The sequence below is a fragment of the Elephas maximus genome, chromosome 7, assembly GCF_024166365.1.
Source record: "Elephas maximus indicus isolate mEleMax1 chromosome 7, mEleMax1 primary haplotype, whole genome shotgun sequence".
NCBI classification, from domain to species: Eukaryota; Metazoa; Chordata; class Mammalia; order Proboscidea; family Elephantidae; genus Elephas; species Elephas maximus.
Window position 1 is genome coordinate 130,213,505 of NC_064825.1, and position 14,814 is coordinate 130,228,318.

Genomic DNA, 14,814 nt, shown 5'->3' on the forward strand with positions numbered 1-14,814 from the left:
TGGGGTGACACTGGAGGCACTGTAAACATAAAAAAAAAAAAAAAAACATGGTGGAGACTTAATCATATTCCCATCTCCCTTGGAGGTATTGTGGAAGATAAACTAGCGAAGGAAGACTCAAAGAGACCAGGAAATGAGATAAGAATTTATTGTACTAGTTTAGTTTAGAAAGAGGTGGTAACTGAAGCCATGGCGACAAGAATGGAGGTGAAGGAGAGACTGCGTCAGCAGGCGTTGGGACTCGGTGAACCCTGGGAGATGTCCTTGGAGAGGAGGATGACTCCTGTGTTCCTGACTTGAGTTCCCGGTTGGTGAGCGGTGCCACTAGTTAAGAAAGAATACCATGGTTTTATACAAAGCTAAGAAGATGCTTTTGATTTGTTTATATTAGCCTTTGTGCCTCAAGTAGCGTATTCAATCCTCCAATTATGTATTGAGTCTATCTTTAAGAACCCTGCTGGAGATTCTGGGCACACGTCATGAGGTGGCAACATTGATTTGGATGACTTTTTGGCAGATAGGCTACTTTATTTATCTCTAAGCCTTTTACCTTATGCTTGCCCAAGTCAAAAGTTAATATAGTAAAACCCGTGAGAGCCGGAACTCAACAAGACCGCCTTGTTTTTCCAGGTCTCACGAGTTTTCCGCCTTTGACAGGGTATGGTCTTACCACTTTTTTATTGCGTATTTTGGTAGAAAATATTAGAGCTTTCCTTCTGTGACAGGTTTCCACCTTACGCAGGTTCCAGCTTTGCAGGTTTTGTTGGCGTGTACTGCTGATTCACTTAGCTTTGTGAGCTCTTTCTGTAGTTTCGCCCCCTCTGTTTGGAATGTGGCTCTATATTGTCTTCTCAATCATTTATGAAAATATTAGGAACTGGCCAGAATACAACTTCCTGAGACATCTATTTACTTTTGTCCCTTTTTATTTGTTGCCATTTTTCATATGTGATGCAGAATTTTTTCAGATTCTTTATTTTAAAAATTCTATAGAGAAGCCTTATTAAAGGTTTTTATAATTCTAAGTAAGTTATATCCCTTTATGAAATCCCTGTGGCCAGTATAACAGTAGCACATTCAGGAAAGCCCCTGTTGATTTTTGTGCCCACCCTGGTGGTACAGTGGCTAAGAGCTGCAGCTGCTGACCAGGTCAGCAGTTCGAATCTACCAGGCGCCCCTTGGAAACTATGGGGCAGTTCTGTTCTGTTCTATAGGGTCATTATGAGTCGAAATCAACAGCAACAGGTTTGGTTTGTTTTTTTTAAGTGGGAACTTTGAGAGCTCTCAGTTACCAGCCATGAACCAAGGAACTAAGTAAAAGCGGAGTAGGAGTTTCCAGCACCGCAGTCAAGTGTCAAGTGGGAAGGCATCACACCTCTAGACGTCTCAGTCTTTGCTACATAAGAACAACCTTCTCTCTCATTTTTCATAGATTTGAGAGTTTTCTAATCATCTGGCTATACTCCTTTAACTGGTAAGACACTTAGTTTTAAGACCTATCCCGAAAGCAGAACTATTGGCTGAAATTTCTCAATCTTGTTTTATTAGAACAATCATCTGAGTGATTTATGTATGTCTACCCATGTTAATCCAATTCACTGGCTCCTGTAAAGCTCTGTTGGGAATAGAATGACAAGCTGACACATGTCCATTTGAAGCAAAATCTGTCTGTTCATTTCACAAGCATCTGATAGGTTCGTTGCCACAGGACTTTAAAAGTAGGAGCACTGGCTTTTGTGTGAAATAGTCTGTATTCAGTTTCCTTTGGGAATAATCCTTCTTTATATGCCATTAGATTCTAAAAATAGTTTATTGGCTAGTTATACTTTGGGATTGGTTTGATATTAAAAAGACTCCTATTGAAATTATAGTCAAGTAAAAGAATAATACAGAGGACTTGGGGAAAATTCAAGTAGCGTATTCTCACGGGTAGTTTTATTTACCTTTTTCAATACTGATCAGTCTTTTGGAATGTAATATTAATCACTCTTCTACAGTTTATTAGTGATTTTCCTTTCTCCCAACTTTGATAGAATCCGTATTTTGGGTAGTGAATGAGGAAGAACCTTAAATGATCCCCAGCGATACAAGTTGTATGTGCTGATTGTGAAAAATATAACAAGGTCCAAGAAAATAAGTCACTCATAATCCCAAATTTTAACTTTTTTTTTTATCCCATATTTAACCGTCACTACTATTTTAGCATATTTTCTTCATTTTTTTTTTTTCTATATATGCACTGGGTTTTTTTTTTATGTAGCTGAGGTTATGCTTGATATAATTTTATATCTTGCTTACCAAATCTATCATCAGCATTTTCCATGTCATTAAAAACTCTTCTAGAAGTAATTTTTAATGTTTGTGCTGTGATTTTCTATAGCTTACTTACCCACTTCTCTGTTATTGAGCATCAACGTATATCCACTTTTTGGGGCCATAATAAAAATGCAGTGAGCTCAATTGTGTATTTGTTTTTTTTCTGTGTTTCTGATTAAGGTTATGTACATTAAAAAAAAAAACTTTTCTTATGAAAAAATTTAAACATATACAAAATAAACAGAATAGTGTAATGAACCCGATATACCCATCACCAGCTTCATTTATCAACACGTGGACATCTTTCATCTAGTTCTCCCACTCCCTCTCCGTTATTTTGAGTTAAATCCCACATAGTTTTTATTTCATCCATAAATACTTCAATTATACATCTTAAGTTTTCAGTAAAATTTATTTTTGTAAAGTATAACATATAAGGAAAAGAGCGTAGAACGTAAATTTATAGTTCAGCAAATACCACAAAGCGAATACGAATGTGACCACCACTCAGTTAAGATTTGAGATTGCCAGCAAGCTTCCTCGTGCTCCACCCAATCATAGTTCCTTTTTCCTTCCTAGCGTAGACCTCTAACACTGTAGTTTAGTTTTACCTGATTTTGAACTTTTAAAAAAGTGGAATAATGCAGTGTATATTCTTTTGTGTCTGGTGTCTTTTACTCAGCATCGTGAGATTCATCCATGTTGCTCTGTAGTATAAAGACTTTTTAAAAGCATAACTGCGTTACTATTGTCAAAGTAAAACAGTGAATACCTTCTTAATATCTTTATTGTTCAAATTTTCCCAATTGTTTCCTTTTTTTAAGTGGTTAATCACGAGATGTAGAAGGTCCATCCGCACATCCACACACTGTGTTTGGTTGATGTGTGTATGATGTCTATCTTAATCTGTAGGCCCCCTCTTTTTCTTTTCTTGTGGAAACTATCTTCTTGTCATTCGTTCTGAAGAATTTCCCACTTTCTGGATTTTGCTGATGGCATACTCATGGTATCTTTTTTTTTTTTTTTAACTGAGTTATAGGCAACATACAATAATAACACACAGATCTTACTTGTTCAATTTGGTGAGTTTTGACAATGTAGTCTCCATTCAAAAAAATATTTAGATAGAGAACATTTCCATCCCCACAGAGAGCTCCCTTGGACCCCCTGCAGTTAGTGTCTCCTTCCATCCGCATATCTGACTTATCACCGGGAATAAGTTTGCCTGTTTTATTTGCATGTATTTGAATTACACAGTGTGTGCTCTGCTTTGGTGGTCTTTCACTTAACATTATATTTTGAGGCTTGTCCATGTGTTTCCACAGCTTGTTCCTTTTATTGCTGAATGCGTTCCATGGTGTGTATATACCACAATTTGTTTATCTGTTCTCCTTTTAATGGACATTTGGGTTTTGTTCAGTTTTTGGCTGTTATAAAAAAAAATTGGCTAGTGAAAACCTTATGAATAGCAGCAGAACATCGTCTGGTATAGTATTGGAAGGCACTCAAAATGCTGCTGGGAAAGATCTACCTCCTCAAAGTAGGGTCAACCTTAGTGACATGCATGAAGTAAAGCTTTTGGGACCTTTGTTTGCTGAGGTGGCATGACTCAAAATGAGAAGAAACAGCTGTAAACATCCATTAATAATCGGAATGTGGCATGTATGACGTATGAATTTAAGAAAATTGGAAGTTGTCACAAATGAAATGGAATGTATAAACATCGATATCCTAGGCATTAGTGAACTGAAATTGACTGGCTTTGACCATTTTGAATCGGGCAATCATATGGCCTACTATGCTGGGAACAAAAAATTGAAGAGGAATGGCATCACATTCATTATCAAAAGAACATTTCAAGATCTATCCTGAAGTTTAACACTGTAAGTGATAGAATAATATCTATACACCTACAAGGAAGACCAGTTAATACAACTATTATTAAAAATTTACACACCAACAACTAATGCCAAACATGAAGTAATTCAAGATTTTTACCAACTTAGGTGGTCTAAAATTGATCAAACATGCAATCCAGATGTGTTGATAATTACTGGTGATTGGAATGTGAACGCTGGAAACGAAGAAGGATCGGTAGTTGGAAAATACAGCCTTGGTGATAGAAACAACGCAAGAGATGGTGTTACAGAATTTTGCAAGACCAATAACTTATTTATTAGAAACACTTTTTTTCAACAACGTAAATGGCTACTGTACACATGGACCTCACCAGATGCAATACACAGGAATCAATCAACTACATCTGTGGGAAGAGACAGTGGAAAAGCTCAATATCATCAGTTACGACAAGGCCAGGGGCCGACTACGGAACAGACCGTGAATTGCTCATATGCAAGTTCAAGTTGAAGATGAAGAAAATTAGAACAAAGCCATGCAAGCCAAAATACAATCTTGAGTATACCCCACCTGAATTTAGAGACCATCTCAAGAAAAGATTTGATGCATTGAACACTAATAACTGAAAATCAGACGAGTTGTGGAATGACATCAAGGACACCATACATGAAGAAAGAAAAAGGTCATTAAAAAGACAAGGAAGACCCCCAAATTCTCATAAAAAGACCAGACTTAATGGTCTGACTGAGACTAGAAGGCCCCCAGTGGTCATGGCCCCCAGACCTTCTGTTGGCCCAGGACAGGAACCATTCCCGAAGCCAACTCTTCAGACATGGATTGGACTGGACAATGGGTTGGAGGGGGATGCAAGTGAGGAGTGAGCTTCTTGGCTCAGGTGGACACTTGAGACTATGTTGGCATCTCCTGCCTGGAGGGGAGATGAGCAGGTAGAGGGGGTTAGAAACTGGCGAAATGGACACGAAAAAAGAGAGTGGAGGGAGAGAGCGGGCTGTCTCGTTAGGGGGAGAGTAAGTGGGAGTATGTAGCAAGGTGTATGTCAGTTTTTGTGTGAGAGACTGACTTGATCTGTAAACTTTCACTTAAAGGACAATAAAAATTATAAAAAAAAAGATGGGAAAGATGAAAATGGATGTCAGAAGAGACTCTGAAACTTGCTGTTGAACGTTAAGTAGCTAAAGTGAATGGAAGAATGATGAAGTAAAAGAGCTGAGCAGAAGATTTCAAAGGGTGGCTCGAGAAGACAGAGTAAAGTATTGTAATGACATGTGTAAAGACCTGGAGATAGAAAACGCTCGACATTTCTCAGACTGAAAGAACTGAAGAAAAAATTCAAGCCTCGAGTAGCAATACTGAAGAATTCTATGAGGAAAACAGTGAACGATGCAGGGAGCATCAAAAGAAGGTGGAAAGAATATACAGAGTCACTGTACCAAAAAGAGTTGGTTGGTGCTCGCTTTGGCAGCACATGTACTAAAATTGGAATGATACAGTGAAGATTATAATGGCCTGTGTGTGACGATGACATGCAAATTCATGAAGCATTCCATATTTTTCCAAACGCAAAAAAATGAAACAAGACCCATACCTCAGCTGTAGGGACCATGGTCTCGGGGATCATCTAGCTCAATTGGTATAGCATAGTTCATAAAGAAAATGTTCTACATTCTGTGTCTAGGGTCTTAAAAACCTGTGAGTGGCTGTCTAGGATACTCCATTGGTCCCATCCCTTCGAGAGCAAGGAATAATGAAGAAAACTAAAGACACAAGGGAAAGATGAGTCCAAAGGACTAATGGACCACATCTACCATGGCCTCTACCAGACTGAGCCTGGCTACCACCACTGACTGCTCTGACAGGGATCACAATAGAGGGTCCTGAACAAAGCTGGAGAAAAATGTAGAACAAAATTCTAACTCAAAAAGAAAGACCAGATTTGTTTCCTGACAGAGACTGAGAATATGGCTCCCAGACACCCTTTCAGCTCAGTGATGAGGCCACTCCTAAAGTTTACCCTTCAGCTGAAGATTGAACAGGCCCATGGAACAAAACAAGACTAACGGGGCACACCAGCCCTGGGGCAGGGATGGGAAGGCAGGAGGGAACAGGAAAGCTGGTAATAGGGAACCCAGGGTTGAGAAAGAGTGTTGACATGTTGTGGGGTTGTTAACCAATATCATACAACAATGTGTATACTAACTGGTGAGAAACTAGTTCTGTAAACCTTCATCTGAAGTACAATTAAAAAAAAAAAAAGATCCATACTTCACACCATACACAAAAACTAAAAATGGATCAAAGACTTAAATATAAAACCTAAAATGATAAAGATCATGGAAGAAAAAATAAGGACAACACTAGGAGCCCTAATACATGGCATAAACAAAATACAAACCATAACTAACAATGCACAAACACCAGAAGAGACACTAGATAACTGGGAGCTCTTAAAAATCAAACACTTACGCTTATCCAAAGACCTCACCAAAAGAGTAAAAAAAGTACCTACAGACTGGGAAAAAAATTTTGGCTACGACAAATCAGATCAGGGTCTAATCTCTAAAATACACAAGATACTGCAAAACCTCAACAGCAAAAAGACAACCCAACTAAAAAATGGGCAAAGGATATGAACAGGCACCTCACCAAAGAAGACATTCAGGAGGCTAACATTCTTTATTTACGTGAAGAAATGCTCTCAATCATTAGCCATTGGAGAAATGCAAATCAAAACTACAATGAAATACCATCTCACCCCGACAAGGCTAGCGTGAATATACCAAACACAAAATAATAAGTGTTGGAGAGGCTATGGAGAGACCTATACACTGCTGGAAATGTAAAATGGTATAACCACTTTGGAAATCAATTTGACACTTCCTTAAAAAGCTAGAAATAGAAGTACTATACAATCCAGCAATCCCACTCCTTGGAATATATCCTAGAGAAATAAGAGCCCTCACACGAATAGACATATGCACACCCATGTTCACTGCAGCACTGTTCACAATGGCAAAAAGATGGAAACAACCTAAATGTCCATCAACGGATGAACAGATAAACAAATTATGGTATATTCACACAATGGAATATTAAGTGACGATAAAGAAAAGTGATTAATCCACGAAACATCTCTCGTAACAGCGATGAATCTGGAAGGCATTATACTGAGTGAAACTAGTCAGTCCCAAAAGGAAAAACACTGTGTAAGACCACTATTATAAGAACTCAAGAAAGGGTTTAAACACAGAAGAAAACATTCTTTGATGGTTACGAGGGTGGGGAGGGAGGAGAGGGTTGTTCACTAACTAGATAGTAGAAAAGAATTATCTTAGGTGAAGGGAAGGACAACACACAGTGCAGGAGAAGTCAGCACAACTGGACTAAACCAAAAGCTAAGAAGTTTCCTGAATACAACCAAACACTTGGAGGGGCAGAGTAGCAGGGGTGGAGGTCTGGGGACCATGGTGTCAGGGGATATCTAGGTCAATTGGCATAACAGAGTTTATTAAGAAAGTGTTCTGCTCCCCACTTTGGTGAGTGGCCATCTAAAATGCATCAATTGGTCCCCACCCACCTGGAGCAAAGGAGAATGAGGAACACCAAAGACACAAGGTAAATATGAGCCCGAGACAGAAAGGGCCATATAAACCAGAGACTCCATCAGCCTGAGACTGGAAGAACTAGATGGTGTCTAGCTACCACCAATGACTGCCCTGATGGAGCAGGAGGAAAGTGGGGTGCAGAACTCAAATTTAGTAAAAAGACCAGGCTAAGTGGTCTAGACTGGAGGGACCTTAGAAGACATGGCCCCCGGACTCTGTTAGCCTAAAACTAAAACCATTCCTGAAGCCAACTCTTCAGACCAAGATTAGACTGGACTATAAGACATAAAATGATAACTTGTAAGGAGTGTGCTTCTTAGCTCAAGTAGATACATGAGACTAAATAGGTAGCTGTCTGGAGGTAAGATGAGAAGGCAGAGGGGGACAGGAGCTGCTTGAATGGACACGGGAAATCCGGGATGGAAAGGAGGAGTGTGCTGTTACATAATAGCCAACGCAACTAGGGTCCCATAACAATGTGTGTATAAATTTTTGTATGAGAAACTAACTTGAACTGTAAACTTTCACTTAAAGCACAATGAAAAAAAGGGGCAGTGTTCAGCCATTTTAGGAGGTAGACTATGATTAAGAACTGATGGTACTGAAGGAAGATTTCCTAGCTGCACTGAAGGGAATGGTGAAAAACAAGGCTCCAGGAATTGATGGGATACTAATTGAGATTTTTCAACAAATGGATGCAGCACTGGAGGTACTCACTCATCTATATCAAGAAATTTGGAAGAGAGCTTCCTGGTTAACTGACTGGAAGAGATGCATATTTGTGCCCATTGCAAAGAAAGGCAATCCAACCAAATACAGAAATTATCGAACAATATCACACACAAGTAAAATTGTGCTGCAGATCATTCAAAAGCAGTTGCAGCAGTACCTCGACAGGGAATTGTCAGAAATTCAAGCTGGTTTCAGAAGAGGACGTGGAACCAGGGATAGCATTGCTGATGTCAGATGGGTTTTAGCTGAAAGCAGAGAATACCAGAAAGATGTTTACCTGTGTTTTATTGACTGTGCAAAGGCATTCGACTGTGTGAATCATAACAAATTATGGATAACATTGAGAAGAATGGGAATGAATTCCAGAACACTTCATTGTGTTCATGAAAAACCTGAGCATACGCCGAGAGGCAGTCATTCGAACAGAACAAGGGGATACTATGTGGTTAAAGTCAGGAAAGGTGTGTGTCAGGGTTGTATACTCCCACCATATTAATTCAGTATGTATGCTGAGCAAATAATCCATGAAGTTGGACTATATGAAGAAGAAGGGGGCATCGGGATCGGAGGGAGACTCATTAACAACCTGCAGTACGCAGATGACACAACCTTGCTCAAAGTGAAGAGGACTTGAAGCGCTTACTGATGAAAATCAAAGACTACAGTCTTCGATATGGATTGCATCTCAACATAAAACAGAAATCCTCGCAACTGGACCAATAAGCAACATCATGATAAACAGAGAAAAGATTGAAGTTGTCGAGGATTTTTTTTTTTATATATATATATATAATCAACATCCATGGAAGCAGCAGTCAAATCGAAAGGTGCATTGCATTGGGCAAATCTGCTGCAAAGGACCTCTTTAAAGTGCTGAAAAGCAAAGATGTCGTCTTGAAGACTAAGGTGCACCTGACCCAAGACATGATATTTTCAGTTGCCTTATATGCATGTGAAAGCTGGACAGTGAATAAGGAAGACCGAAGAACTGGCACTTTTGAGTTACTGTGTTGGCAAAGAATGTTGAATATACATACCATGGACTGTCAGAAGAATGAACAAATCAGTCTTGGAAGAAGTACAGCCAGAATGCTTTTTAGAAGCAAGGATGGCAAGACTTCGTCTCACGTACCTTGGACATGTTATAAGAAGGGACCAGTCCCTGGAGGAGGACTGCACGCTTGATAGAGGGTCAGCAAAAAAGCCGAAAACCCTCAGTGAGAGGGAGTGGCACAGTGGCTGCAACAATGGGCTCAAGCATAACAAAGATCATGAGGACGGCGCAGGACCGGGCAGTGTTTCGTTCTGTTGTACGTAGGGTCACCGTGAGTTGGAACCTACTGGACGGCACCTGACAACAACAGAATATTCTGGTACAAGTCTTGATGTGGAGATGTGTTTAGGGTGTAATTGCTGGGTCATACAGTAACGTATCCTTAACTTCAGGAGAGACTGCCACCCTGCGTGAATGGTTATACCATTTTATACCTGCCCCAGTGTTGTGTGATGGCTGCAGTTGCTCCACATCCTTGCCAACATTTCGTCTTTGATTTTAGCTATGTTTGTGCACGGAAAGTCGTGCCTCATCGTGATTTTAATTTACATTTCTCTGATGACTAATGGTGTGAAACATGTTTTCGTGTGTTTATTGGCCATTCTTGTATCTTTGGTTGAAGTGTCTGTTCAAGAGTTGCCCTTTTTTTTTTTTTTTTTTAAATAATTGCTTGGTTCTTCTTTTTATTGTTGGTGTGTAGTTCTTTATATATTCTGGATACAGGCTCTTCGTCAGGCATACGTACTGTAATTACTTTTTCCTAATGTGACTCATCTCTTTGCTTTCTTTTTTTTATGTTTTATTCTTGGTGAAAATATACACAGCAAAACATGTTCCCATTCGACAATTTCTATACATAATGTTCAGTGACATTGATTATATTCTTCACATTTTTCAACATTCTCATTATTCTGTTCTGGTTGTTTCTGGTAGTTGTATCATTGCCATAACTTAGACTCACTGCCCGTGAAACTTCTCATCTATGCTTTAGGGTAACTGTTGTCTATTTGGTCTCATATAGTTTTTTTAAGAGCGCAGTACTCAAGGGTAACATTCTTTACTTTTTAAGCTAAACTGCTCTTTAGTTCAAAGGTGATGTCAGGGGATAGTTTGCTTCAAGGTTTAAAGAGTATCTCAGGGCAATAGTCTTTCAGGCCTTTATTTTCTTATAGGTGTATTTCGATGAGCAGAAACTTTTTAAATCATTGTTTTCTTTTGTGGTTTGTTACATGCTTGTCAAAATTTGATCCTTGGGACATTCCTTTGAGGAAGAATATACAGGCAGTCCTCAGGTTACAGATGAGTTCCATTCCTAAGCCTCTTTAATTCAAATTTGTACATTATTCGAAACAGGTATGGTTTGTATCTAATGTCAGTCAAATGTTTGTCTTAGTATATAGTGTAAAAAACATTCAAGAAACATTTTCAAATACACTAAAACATCTTTAAGATAATAATAATACAGTAGTAATAATAATAATGTTTTGACGCATATCACAGAGTTTTGCCCAGTTATTATTACAACCCATTGTACGTACCTTGAATTTTTAATGTGGTAGTCTTTACGGGGATTGGTGCCTAACTACAAGGTGTTTGTCACTGGGGACTGCTTATGGTAGCAGTTCCATTTTGTTCATTAAGAAACAGGCATTCAAAGAGGTAAAATGATCTGCCCTAAAGCTATACATCTAGTAAGCAGTGTGGCAAAGACTAGAAACCAGGTCTTACTTCAGGTTGAGTTTCTTTTCATTGTACCATAATCGCCCTTTCTAGGAGGTACAGTGGTTCAGCGCTTGTCTGCGGACCAAAAGGTCAGTGGTTTAAACCCACCAGCAGCTCTGTAGGAGAAAGGTGTGGCCGTCTGCTTCGGTAAAGATTACGGCCTTGGAAACCTTACGGGACAGTTCTGCTCAGTCCTGTAGGGTCGCTGTGAGTCGGAATCGACTCAGTGGCAGTGGGTTTGGTTTTTTGGTTTCACCATAACCTCCCTTTCTCATTTCTCGTTACCTGAAAATGATACCTTATTCAGTTACTTTCTCTTTTCCTAAAGTTCATGCCCTCTTTTACCTTCAGACCTTCGCATATACAGTTTCATCTGAATTGAACACTTTCCCTCCTCCTCTTTTATCTCCGTTTATCCTTCAGGCTTCAGCTTAGAATATCGTATCCTCTGGGAAATCTTTCACGTCCTCCTTGCCTTGCTAGATAAGGTGATCATTCTTCGCATTTAGCATGTGATTTTTCTGCTGTCATAGTGGATTATGCCCTGTGGTACTGTCTTTCCACTTACTCCCTCTAGATTCTGAGGGCAGGGACCGTGGCAGTCTTATTTACCCAAGTATTGACAATGTCTGGCACGTGGTAGGTGCTAAAAAAAATATAATGGATTAAATAGAATAGAGTTCTCTCCCTGTCTACTTATGACAGATTTTCTGTACTGTATGCTGAAACCCCACAGTGTATTTAGTTTAGCATTTTTATTTTTCTGTAGCATCATTATGTTCCGTTTGTGGTTTCCGAATTCCTGAAGGAACTGTAACATTTTCAAATGGAGGTTATAAAAATTTATATAAAAAAAATATATATATATATATATATTTTTATGTACTTACCCTACATGCCTACTGGTGAAGAATATTGACGATATCATGGACTGCCAGAAGAACGAACAAATCTGTCTTGGAAGAAGTACAGTCAGAATGCTCCTTAGAGGTGATGATGGTGAGACTTAGTCTCATGTACTTTGGACATGTTATCAGGAGGGATCAGTCCCTGGAGAGAGACATCATGCTTTTGTAAAGTAGGGGCTCAAAGAAAGAAGACCATCAACGAGATGAGCTGACACAGTGGCTACAATGATGGGCTCAAGCATAGCAACGATCGTGAAGATGGCGCATGACCGAGCAGTGTTTTGTTCTTTGTACACAGGGTCGCGATGAGTCTGAACCTACTCGACGGCATGTAACAACAATATATGCCTACCAGAGGTCCCTGGTGCGTAAATAATTCGTGATGGTCTGCTAACCTAAAGTTTGGTGGTTCAGCCTCACCCAACGGCTTTGTGGAAGAAAGGCCTGGTGACCAGCTTTTGTAAAGACCACAGCCAAGAAAACCCTAAAAGCAGTTCTAGTCTGTAACACGTGGGATTGTCATGAGTTGAAATTGATTTGATGGCAGTAGGTTTGGTGTGTATATATGTGGAAACCCTGGTGATGTAGTGGTTAAGAGCTACAGCTGCTAACTGAAAGGTTGGCAGTTCAAATCCACCGAATGCTCCTTGGAAACCCTACGCGACAGTTCTCTTCTGTCCTATAGGGTCATTATGAGTCAGAATCAACTCAGTGGCAGTGGGTTTGGTTTCTTTGGTTTGGTGCATATATATACACACACATTTTTTTTCATACATATGTATATGCATATATGTATACATATATCTATCAAGTATTAAAAATTATTGAGATGAATATTTGATTACCTTGTAGAAAGTTTTCATTTACTTTCTTTTTATCTATTTTACTATTGACAGTGTCTTAAATTTCGAAGTTAAACTATATAATCGCCTGAGAGATACTACATTTGAAAAACTAATTTATTAATTTCACACAATAATTTCCCCCACATGCGTATGTAAGGCAGTCTTCTTTTTTGCATGGTGGCGTGGGACTGTAAAAATGACCTTGCAGTCTGCATCCGTGCAAAGTGGTCTTGATAATTGGTGGGATAATGGTGATGGTTCTGTGAACTCTGAACTTTTTTTATCAAACCGTGAAGTCTTTTATTGTTATAAATATATAAGGAAATGAGGAAATAGTCAAACTAGTATTTATTTAATACATTGTAATTTAAACCATTGGAAACATTGAATATTAAAGTGTTTTATGCTTTTGCAAAAAACTTAGCAAGAATTGTTTGAACAGTGCTGGTGTGCTTGCTGTCATATAACTTACGATATGGAGTGAATATCTTTTGGCTGTCTTTTGGAATGGTCATACTCCATTCTAGGTTTGGATCAGCTTCCGACATTTTATCCTTTGCACTTTCAGTGGCATGAAATCTCTTTGAGAGTTCCTTTAAATTTTTTGCTGATGTCACTTCCTCCGGGACATCTTCATCCCTTTCCACACAATCACTTTCCTCGTTTATGTTGACAAGTTCTTCTCCAAGTTCCTCTGGCTGCATGGAACTCCATTTTTGTTCCATTCGCATTTCACTTGGAGCATTAGCACTTTTTGTTTTGTTGCTGCACTTTGATCTTTGAAAATTAGCCAGCTCCCTCTTTTGGTTATTCATTTTTGTAAAATGGCACATGGGTTTATCGCTGGGAGACTCAGCTACCCCCTTTGGTGTCTGGATTGTCATCTGAACAATGTCCAGTGACCGGTCACAGACAGACTTTGGAAGAAGTGCTGTGACTGGTCACCAATCACGATGTGCATTTTGTTATTTACGTAGTGATTTGTGGACTGAAGAGCTAGTAGCAAAGTGTGTATTTCATGCATTTACAGTTCATACACTTAGATACCAAAATTCAAACTGTTGTTGGGGGACTGGTCTTATTTAACTAGTGGTAACTGAAATTTGTGCATACTGGAACCATGCAAAGCAAGGGACGCCTATACGGAGAATGCAGGATTGAGCGCAAATGCCTTAATTTTTATGTTAGAAGATTCACTCCTTGCAGGAGGATTTATGTCATTGTATTCATTTTTACTGATTGTAGCTATGGTCTACAGGGATGATCAGATGAGACCATGTAGAAGTTCTTTGTTAACCCTGGTAACGTTATAGAGAACAGCAGCCAACCATTGACTGTAACATGCCAGGCAGTATTTTAGATACTTTATGTGTATTAGGTATGCCATTTGATCCTCATAACAACCCTCTGAAGTTGTTGTGGTAGTCTCATTTCACAGATGAGGAAACTAAGGCTTATCTCAGTAGGTAGCAGAGCCAGGGTGCAAACCTAGGTCTGCCTGGCCCTAAAGCTGTACTACTCCATTTTTGATGGTGATTGTTGAGTGTCCTCCCCAAAGCCTTTGATAGTCGCTAAGTTGAAACTAAAATGTGAGAAAGGAGTATTTCAGGTATATTTTTAAGTTTATGGAGCTTTTGGTGATTGGATCTGGTTTAAACATTTTGGCAAAAATACTACAGGTGATGGATACTTATTTTTCATCTCGGGAGACTGTCACGTTGTCTCACTCTTGGTGGTGCTAGGTTTGATCACTTGGT

The 14,814-nt window shown here is 39.2% G+C and overlaps 1 protein-coding gene and 1 non-coding gene across 4 annotated transcripts in view; both read left to right on the forward strand.

The window, feature by feature from the left end:
* LOC126081111 (lysine-specific demethylase 2A) overlaps positions 1-14,814 on the forward strand; it is a 120,376-nt gene that overhangs the window by 21,928 nt on the left and 83,634 nt on the right. The gene's annotated exons all lie outside the window — the stretch shown is intronic.
* LOC126081327 (U6 spliceosomal RNA) lies at positions 5,641-5,747 on the forward strand. Its single transcript, XR_007518372.1, has one exon. It is a non-coding gene; the product is annotated as a U6 spliceosomal RNA (small nuclear RNA).